This window comes from Silene latifolia, chromosome X (genome assembly GCF_048544455.1).
Source record: "Silene latifolia isolate original U9 population chromosome X, ASM4854445v1, whole genome shotgun sequence".
NCBI lineage: Eukaryota > Viridiplantae > Streptophyta > Magnoliopsida > Caryophyllales > Caryophyllaceae > Silene > Silene latifolia.
The window spans coordinates 323,616,206-323,626,937 of record NC_133537.1 but is presented as its reverse complement, the minus strand read 5'-3'; positions in this window follow the sequence as shown (position 1 = coordinate 323,626,937).

Here is a 10,732-nt window from a genome sequence, read left to right as displayed (position 1 = left end):
AAAACGCCTTACTAAGATAAATGGATCACGTTATCGGTAAATGGATGTTTAATTTCCGTCTTGCATGCAAATCAACATTAAATCCAACTTGACATCAAATACTTGATACTTAGATAAATAACCAACACAGAAAGCTCATATGTTAGGTTCAAACTTGTGGATGCGCATTCATACATTTACCCGTTTTATCAACTTCTGCATTTAACCAACCAAGATCGATCAGTAAAGGCCGCTACCGTGGGCTGGATTGGGTGTCCGATTAAAGGGCTTTCCAATATGTCCCTTCACCTATTACTCAAAAACTTTGGATAGTGGACGACCTTATCCAGGGCGTACGAGAGTCATTCTAGAGATAGAATGCGAAAAGGGGACGATTACTTATCTTTAGTACCTATGTCAAACACCGCTTTTTGCCTTGGTTGACCTAAGTATAAAGTGGATTTGAACGGGTTCCAAGCATCCCACAAATGCTTGGTGGCGACTCCGAACATCTCTCGCATCGTTTCGAGACCCTTGCCGGGACGAAATTGACCGATCTAAAACGATCCGGTCAAAAGCATTTTTTACGCCGCCGAGCGTGGCTTTCAAAAGACCGCTGCCACGTCCCACAGATTGGTCGGGTGTTGTAGGTGGCCCATGTCCACAGATTGGCGACTCCACTGGGGAAAACTAGGACACTTGTGTCTTTGTGATCCTTAGATAGTGAGACTCGTACGACGTTTTGGTTGAAATGCATTAATTGATATTACGGTCATAAGTCGGGTTCCTTGTCCGGGCCCACAACCTAACCCTTTTCGACCAATTGGCTCGTCCCGTCGGCGTGATTTTTTCTCATCCCCGCGTTTTGAATCCCGATTGAGTCAAGCATACCATTGACGTTACACATTTCTATTTCGTCAAAGGGCTTTCATTTCCTTCGAGCACGAGGCTAGGGCACCCTCCTTACACATTTTGTTTGGATTGGTATCCCTCTTGAAAATCGAGGTTTGATTGCTTGGTGTGTAACCCACCCTTTTAAGCCAAAACCCGTGTCATTATTATGCATAATATAATGAAACTGCGAGTGCTTATGTTTTATGTGATCACAAGTCCTTCCGTGTCATTTCAAACGTTCAAAAACCCCTTTTTGCGTCGTTATAATTCCCGTTTCAAACCTCGGTTTTTAGCTGACAGTCGTATTTCAAACAACACACCTTTCTAGGCCATCGCAATGACGATTTTCAAACCCGGTTTTCTACAACCATTTCAAACAACACGCCTTTCTAGGCCGTCGTAATGACGGATTTTCAAACCCGGTTTTCTGGGACCATTTCAAATAACACGCCTTTCTAGGCCGTCGTAATGACGATTTTCAAACTCGGTTTTTTACAACCATTTAAAAAAAACACGCCTTCCTAGGCCGTCGTAATGACGATTTTCAAACTCGGTTTTCTACAACCACTTCAAAAAAAACCTTTTTACGTCGTTATAATCGCCGCGTCAAGACACGGATTTTAACCCGTGTCGCGGTGACACAATGGCTCTTTCAAAACCCGAAAATGGCACACACCCCTTTTTCGAGACTTTTTCAAATCCCGAGGACCATACAACCTCCCCGAGACCTTTTCAAACCTTTCAAAACTCGATTTTCAAAACATACAATTTTGAATTTCAAAAATCGTCTTTGGAAACAGTACATTGTTTTCAGAGCCGCTTCAACTCAAGCTCAAACCGTCTTTTTAAAACAAACTTAAGACAACCTTTTTAACTGATCGACTTTTGAAGATACCTACTCTTCGGAAGCCGTCCATAAAGCGACAAACGAATATTTTTGAAAATCTCTATTTTTGAAAACTTCAGTCCACCACTCCAATTCTGCCTTGTGTCTATCGAGTCGAAGCAAGCATACTTATGGGTCTTTACTTATGAGTCGTCTCACCTCCAGACTCGTTTAACGGCGTCACGCCATTACGTTGGATGCGAGTCAAGGTTCGGTCAACACCTTCACCTTATAAATCGAGTCATCACCGAGGCACCACACACAGTTGCACTCGTCTCGTTGAGCTGAACTGCTTTTCCGTCCCTTGTGTTGTCTGCGTTTAGTCGTTAAAACCGCATCGGATTGGAATGTAACGTGAGCCATTTTTTGTCTCAGAGCCATGGCCCATTCCTCAGCATCGTCCAACAACAGCAATTACAATAGAGACGTCACAACTGCTCAGCTAGCAAGCCCGCTTACTGCTCTTAAGGTCACCCTGGACCGTGTCGAGACCCGTATCGATACTCTGTAAAACAAGGAAACCGAAGAACACAACACTCCGCCTTTAACTTAAACTGAGAAGAGGCTCAAGCTCTTGGAAGAACAACTCCGAGCCCGTAGTAACAATATCCACCTTGAGAACAATCGAAGATTCGAACCCGTTGGGGATCAACTACCCGACAACTTTACCCTGACTGATGTACCTAAGTTCAAGGTAGTGGAGGACCCACTCAATCACATCCAAGCCTTCAAGTATTACATGTCCATCAAGGGGGTCAAACAAGAAATCGTCACCCGGATCTTCCCATCATCCCTGGAACCGATTTCCCACCAATGGTACTATTCCCTTGACCCCAAGAACCTTACTACTTGGGACGAGGTCACCTTCGAATTTGCCAAACAGTATGCCGACAATGTTGAAATCCAAGCCAACACTCGCACTCTTGAGGTCCTGGCTCAGAATGATAAGGAAGGGTTCACAGAATTCTTAACCCGTTGGAGGAGGGTAAGCACTCAATTGGTCAGTAAGCCGAGTGAATCAACTTTGGTGGAGAAATTTGTCAACAAACTCCGCCTGGTTTATGCAAACCTGTTGAGATATCAAAACATCAAAACATTCCAGGACCTACAAATCCTCAGAACCCGTATTGAAGACGATCTCCGCAAGGGTGTCCTAGGCAAAACCACCGATAGAGGCTATCAGGGATCTACATTAACCGGATCTCGCCCATGTGGTCAGACAAATAAAATCGATGAGGTCAACCTCCTCGAACCAACCACAAAGAAAGTTGAACGTCCTCAGAGGGTATTCACAAACTTGGGAACGACCCATGCCAGTGCCCTGAAAAGACTCATGGACCAAGGAAAACTACAATCGATTGGGCCCACTCCGGACCCATTCGAGGCTAAGAAAACCCGTTTCTGGAATCCTAATGCCTACTGCCAGTATCACCAAGGAAAAGGTCATGACCCAGAGGTTTGCTTTAAACTGAAGCACGCCATCCAATATATGATCGAGAAGGGAGAATTATCGTTACGTCCACCCACCAAACCAAGTAATAAAACGAACCCCGTGGGAATACATGCCATCTCGGATGACGAGCCAACCTTAGATTGCTCACATCTTATCCTGCCAATTGATGACGAGGTAAATACCTTAGAAAAGGATGCCCTGGACGGGATATTCGTATTCAGCGTCGCAACCATGCTCACCATGTTTCAACAGGTCGAAGAAGCCATAATCAGTATCTCAGAAAGGATTACCCGACTTGAGGACGCCTACCACCGGTTGATAAACCCGTCAACATTAACGCCACACCCGAGGGAGGGTCCTCCAAGCACCCAAAACTACCTTCACCAGAAAGGATTGCTCCCGCGACCGTTTTGGCATGCACCCCACAATAATCAAACCCACAATAATCAACCCCACAATAATCAACCTCACAAAAATTACCCTCACAGGAACTTCCCCTACAAAAATTTTCCATCGAGGAATACCCCTCCAAGGTACCCTCGAGATCCCGAAAGCAACGGTATCTGGAGAGACGACACGGAAGATGTCTACATAGTTCCGGGAAGGGGCAAACAAGCAAAAGAGATCGGTCATGTTACCCGATCCGGACGCCCCTACCCGAACCCAAACAATACAACAACCATTCCAACGACGAATGACCAAACTGTCCCGGACGCGGACACTCAACCCAAGGTTCCCGAAAACTCAATCCTTAAACAATTACAAAAAGCAAAGGCCGAAACTTCAATCTGGCAACTGATCGTTACATCCGGCAGGATTTGCTACAAGCCTTGGAAAAGTTAACGGTACCATCTACCTCATCTCTAGAAGAAGTTGTGGCACACATGACAAGGGATGTCGCCGACCTGAGCAATCCGATCATCTTCTCTGACAAAGATATCCCTCCATTCGGAGCCAACCATAGCCTGGCCCTATACATCACTGTGCAATGCCTTAAGAATAATATGCCTATGGTTCTAGTGGATGACAGATCTGCGGTCAATGTCATTCCCCTCAAGACGGCTCACAAACTGGGTATCAAAGAAGCTGATTTGGTCCCAACCAATCAAGGAGTACGCGCCTATGATGGCACTCGTCGTAAGGTCGCGGGGCTTATCACCTTGACCATTGCAACTAGACCCTTGGAAAGACAGGCCAGTTTTCAGGTGGTCGACATCGACGCCTCTTTCAACATGCTTCAGGGACGCCCCTGGATTCATGCCGTCAAGGCCGTCACCTCAACCCTTAATCAGAAAATCAGGGTCCCTTTCAACGGGAAGACAATCACAATTCCTGCTTCCCCGATCAAGGTTATCATGAAGAAGGGAATAGCCTCTCAGGTCATTGAAGAGGCCGATAGAAAAATGTGGGGATTCCAAGCTGTGAATGCCTTAACCAATGAATCAGCACCTATTGATTGCAACCCAATCTCCAACCTCAAAGTCAACCGCATTCTGATGCGCTAGGGTTATTTCTCGGGCTTACCCCTCAACCCACTGAAGACCACCTTGCCTCCTATAAAATAGGCCAAGGTCCCTAACATCCCCATCGGGCTAGGCTACAAGCCTACTGATGAAGACATCCAGGAGATGAACCTCCTAATACGGAAGCGCAAAAAGCACAGAGTCATCCTCCGTCCATACCATTTGACTATCAATGGATACTTCGTCCTTAAAGGAGAATCCGAGCTCTACAACGACTTTCTTGAGCCGATCTACGACTTCTTAGCTAAGGTTAAGCACTCAGGAGTAGAAGTCTTTCAAGACTGTTACTTCATCCCCGACAACACCAAAGCTGCACCGACCAAATCTTAGTCGACCCCATGCCTCAACGGATAAGTCGTCAGTCTCCTCTTCGGAGAGGACAACATCAGGCACCTCGGCTATGAGAACATCAACAACAATTCTCTAAAGGACAACCAGTTCGACCCCACCGCCTTAATCTTTGATACTGACCCGGAGAAAGCTACACAAGGATGGAGGAAAACTGTTAAGTGGACTGATCGTCAAGGCCGTATTCTCAAGATCACAACTGGAGAAGGGCCCATGTTCAAAGAGGGAAGGGAAGATGAGAAAGAGTCCAACTTTGAGTCAGAGTCAGAGTCTATCTTAGCTCCTAGCATTCCTGATGTCCTACTCAAAGTCCCTTTCCACTGTTTTATCACAAACTTGTGGCGGCTTCATAGGCCGAGTCAACTGAGGTCATCCCCACTCCCATGAAAGGTAGCAACCTAGAGCTTGTTCCAGGGCCACCTCCTCTACAGTGTCGCCTCTGACTGCCCATGAGATGTCTGTCCTATCCGAGCTTTTCGCTCAAGTCGACTTAATGAACGCTAAGTTTGCTTATGACTCGTCTCAATTTAACTGCAATGCGATTCTAAACGAATATGAGGAATTTGTCTTAAATGACTATCCACCTCACCTAGCTAAATAACTTGCCAAACGAGAATATAGGACCCCCATCATTGAGGAGACTGAACCTATTAACGTAGAGAACTTCCTTAACCCCTCAGAAAGACAGCAGTTCATCGACCTCCTACACGAATACAAGGACGTATTCGCATGGTCCTACAAAGACATGCCTGGGATCGACAGGGAGATTGCAGAGCACAGGATACCTATTAAGCCCGGAGCTAAGCCTGTTAAACAAAAGCTACGCCCAATGCGCCCTGAATGAGCCTTGAAAATTAAGGAAGAGGTAGACAAACAGTTCAAAGCCGGGTTCATCAAAGTGTCTGAATACTCTGACTGGGTGGCCAACATAGTTCCTGTACCCAAGAAAGACGGGAGAATTTGGGTTTGCGTCGACTTCAGGGATCTGAACAAAGCAAGTCCGAATGACGACTTCCCTTTGCCACATGTTAACTTCCTGGTGGATAACACCGCCGAGCACGCCCTATTATCATTCATGGACGGGTATGTTCAGATCAAATAGCTGAGGAATATGACACGGCTGTCGCAACCCTATCAAAAATAAAACTAACCGGTCTCTAATAAATGCAGTTGAGGCAGTCGGGTATCGAATCCACTGGGAGATGGGAAAATGTATGCAAAACTAAGTCCGTCAGAGTAACTGTTTCTTGGGGGTTTGAATGATTTGTTCTAAACTATGGAGATAAGAGAGAAATAGCTAGGACATTCGGTTCACCATGATTCTCAAGGAGTCTAGTCTAGGGACAAAGGTCAATACTAATTCGGTCTACAGGGTAATGAAAAGGTCCTTTCGGTCCGCTATTCGCCCTAAAACATTACTTACTTAGCTTTCACCCTCATTAGAATGCTCTAATATTCAGGTCTCACCCTTTCCAATCTTTCGATCCAGGTCAAGGTGTACCAAAGTTAATCATCTAAGTGCGTCGACTCAAACAGATAATTACAGTGATTAACAACACAGATCTAATATGCACCAAACCCTAATCACCTATTTATAATCTCATTAATATCATGGTTCCCCTATATCCTAGCATAGAAGATTAGCTATGCATAATTATTGAACAAACAACAACAATACATAAACCAAGAGAATTAAACATAATAATAAATCGGTAGATAATAACCTAGGAAAAGAATTAAGAGAGCAAAGAGATTAATAGAACAAGAACAATAAAGCAAAGGTATTTATGTTAGTTATTTAGACCATGTTAATACTCATCTTATGATATTAAAATTACAAATTAATCTAAAATGGTCTAAATCTACATGCATGCAAATAAAAGTATCAAAGATGGTATTAAACCATCTTAAGACAAGAAAATCCTTACATTGTATAAGGTAAGTTTTGGGCACAACTCAAGGACTCCTTCCTTTATGTTGTTCTTGAGCTATGAAAATGGATGATCCTCCAAGACAACTAACCACCAAAAAGATGGTCTCCTAAGGATACACCCAAGAATCAACCCAAAATCTACTAAATTACTAACTAGGTAAATTTAGTAGTAAACCTTGTTTATAATATATTTGATGTACTAATAAATATTATTACTATGATTATTAGTTGATAATTATATGTGTTTTAGATGAATAATATGAAGAAAATAAGAAGGAAAATTGGTCTTCTAAAAGGGATGAAGCAACCAGTTTTTAGAGCTAGAAATGGAACAATTTTACTTCAAATTTTTCAACCTAAGAAATGAGGTGAATAGTGGGGTATTTATAGCAAAATATGGGAACAATCCTTAGTGGAAAATCCACTACAAAGGACACTTGTATGTCCTCAAAAAACCAGTCCAAATGGACTACTTTTGGTCCATTTCGGTTTTCGACATTTGTCCCACAAATGCTTATAAGTCTTATATTTAATTATCTTACATAATTAGATATTAATTTAATTATTTAACACTTAAATAATATAAATTAACTATCAATAATTACTTAACTATTAAGTAATTATAAGACCATTTTATTAACATATAATGCGTCAATATTAACCCATTTAGCTAATTTTACATCCTCTTATAAAATTTAATAGCTAATTGATTCTACCTCAAAACATATACACATATCGTATGAAATTAATTAATTAAAAATTAATTAATAAATTCTAATCATTTATTATTTAAATATCACATAATTAAATAATAAATCTCCTTGTCCCGAGTTCGTAACCCGTAATCAAATAATACATTTATGTGACTAACTAAAAGTCAAATAATACAAGGAATTAATTATCTCGTATCTCATACAAACAATTAATTTATTCTATTTGGGCGTCATCCTATATGTGTGACCTAAAGGGATCAGCTGATCACCGCCGTCACACGACAGTAATGTCAAACTCTAGTCAGCCAATCATTACCGATTAACGATGACCAGCTGACAAATAAAAAGATAAATTCCTGATATTCCTTTTACGAGATTTAATACGTAAACGCACTCATTGTGGAGGACACTACTCCAACAATCTCCCACTTGTCTGACACAAGTGTGCGTTACCAATTCTCTTGTCCAATAATATCTCCCACTCAATGCAAGATGTCTTTCAGGTCGTTCTTGCACGTGATCATATCATAAAGCGGTTTCGTCGATCAGGAGAATGACTGTCTGACCGGATAATCTACTATAGATCTCATCCGAGCGTGGGCACGCATTCACAGTCATCTCTTCTCGAGTGGCCTTGAGATAAAATATAACTTAAAAGGACAATCCTGTTGACCTATTTTCTTCATTCGATACAGATCACAGTGACCCAGTAAATGCTCATCGGCCTCCTTTTACGGTGCGACCTAGAACAAAAACCAAAGCCACAGAAAAACCGTACCAACTCAGACAAATAGTCACCAGTCTAAAGAATTGACTCGAAGGAATAAATAGAAATCCTCGCCACGACCTAGCAACAAAAGGACTCTATAAACGGTCACTGTCCAACAAATTGTCTCACAATCTGCCTATGTAATCGACCAGTCATCACTATGACCATATAACAGTCGAACCTGTCATCTATCGCCTTACAATCTAGTCACTACAAGGCGTCACCTCATTAAGTAACTAGGGACAAAATACAATGTTAATCCAGTTCGCTTAATAGGGTTCGACATTGTCTTTACAACCTATTTGGAGTAAACAAAGTATATAAATTCAGACATTAAACTGAATATAACGATAAATGCAACTTATCACATATGAAATAATAAATACAATATTTTGATTATTACATATCATATAATTTATAACAGTTCTGGCATTCGTCTCAACCCCATCGAAACTACATGACTATCATGTTTAGCTTGAGACAAAGGTTTGGTTAAAGGATCAGCGATGTTGTCAGCTGTCCCAACCTTACAAACTGTAATTTCTTTCCTTTCGATTAAATCTATAATTACATGAAATTTCCTAAGTACATGTCTAGATTTGTTACTAGACTTGGGCTCTTTTGCTTGAAAAATTGCCCCACTATTATCACAATACAAAGTGATAGGATCCTCGGCGGTAGGAACTACCTTCAGTCCTTCTAAAAATTGCCTAATCCAAACAGCTTCCTTTGCAGCTTCAGAGGCTGCAATGTACTCAGCTTCCGTTGTAGAATAAGCAGTCACAGACTCCTTGAAACTTCTCCAGCAAACCGCCCCTCCGTTCAACAAAAAGACAAAACAAGCCTGGGATTTCAAATCATCCCTATCGGTTTGGAAAATGGCATCCGTATAACCTCTTATACGTAATTCAGATTCTCCTCCGAACACTAAGAATGAAACTTTTGTCCTTCTCAAGTACTTTAGAATATTCTTGACGGCTATCCAGTGACTCTCACTTGGAGTTTTCTAAAAACGACTCATCATACTCAAATCATACGAGACGTCAGGACGAGAACACATCATATCATACATGATCAATCCAACAGCGGAAGCATAGGGAATCGATTTCATGTGTTCAATATCCTTAGGCTCAGTAGGACACTGTGACTTACTCAAAGTGATACCACTGCCCATAAGTAGAAAACCTCTCTTGGAGTTTTTCATATTGAATCGGTCAAGAATCTTATCGATATAGGCTTCTTGACTCAATGCTAATATCCTTTTGGATCTATCCCTATAGATCCGGATACCCAAGATGCGCTGAGCTTCTCCCAAATCTTTCATTTGGAAGTGATTTCCCAACCACTTTTTAACAGAAGCAAGCATATCAACATCATTCCCAATGAGTAATATGTCGTCCACATAAAGAAGTAAGAAAACAAATTTACTCCCACTAAACTTCATGTATAAACATGGTTCCTCAATACTTCGAGAAAAACCATTCTGTTTAATAACATGATCAAAACGATGATTCCAACTCCTTGATGCTTGCTTAAGACCATAAATAGATCTCTGAAGTTTGCATACTTTGTTAGGATTTTTAGGATCCACAAAATCCTCAGGTTGTGTCATGAACACTTCCTCTTCCAGAAACCCGTTCAGGAAAGCGGTTTTGACATCCATTTGCCATATCTCATAATCATGAAATGCAGCAATCGCTAACATTATCCGAACAGATCTAAGCATAGCAACTGGTGCAAAAGTTTCATCATAGTGTAAACCATGAACCTGGATGAAACCTTTTGCAACCAATCTAGCTTTGTAGATCTTTATGTCCATCCATGCCGATTTTAATCTTGAATATCCACTTACACTGAAGAGGTCGAACATCTTTAGGTAAGTCAACCAGGTCCCAAACATGATTATCGTACATGGAATCCATTTCGGATTGCATGGCCTCGAGCCATAGCATAGAGTCAGAACTCATAATAGCTGCTTTATAGGTCTTGGGTTCATCACTTTCTAAAAGTAAAACCTCATAGTCACCATCTTCCTCGATAATACCAAGGTATCTATCAGGCTGGCGACTAACCCTTTCTGACCTCCTAGGTTCAATAGGAACAATAACCGATTCCGACGTAGAAGGAACATCTTCCTGCACTGTCATATCAGTTTGTGGCTCTTGAACTTCGTCAAGTTCAAATTTTCTCCTACGCTGTCTTCTAGAAATAAACTCCTTTTCTAGAAAGACAGC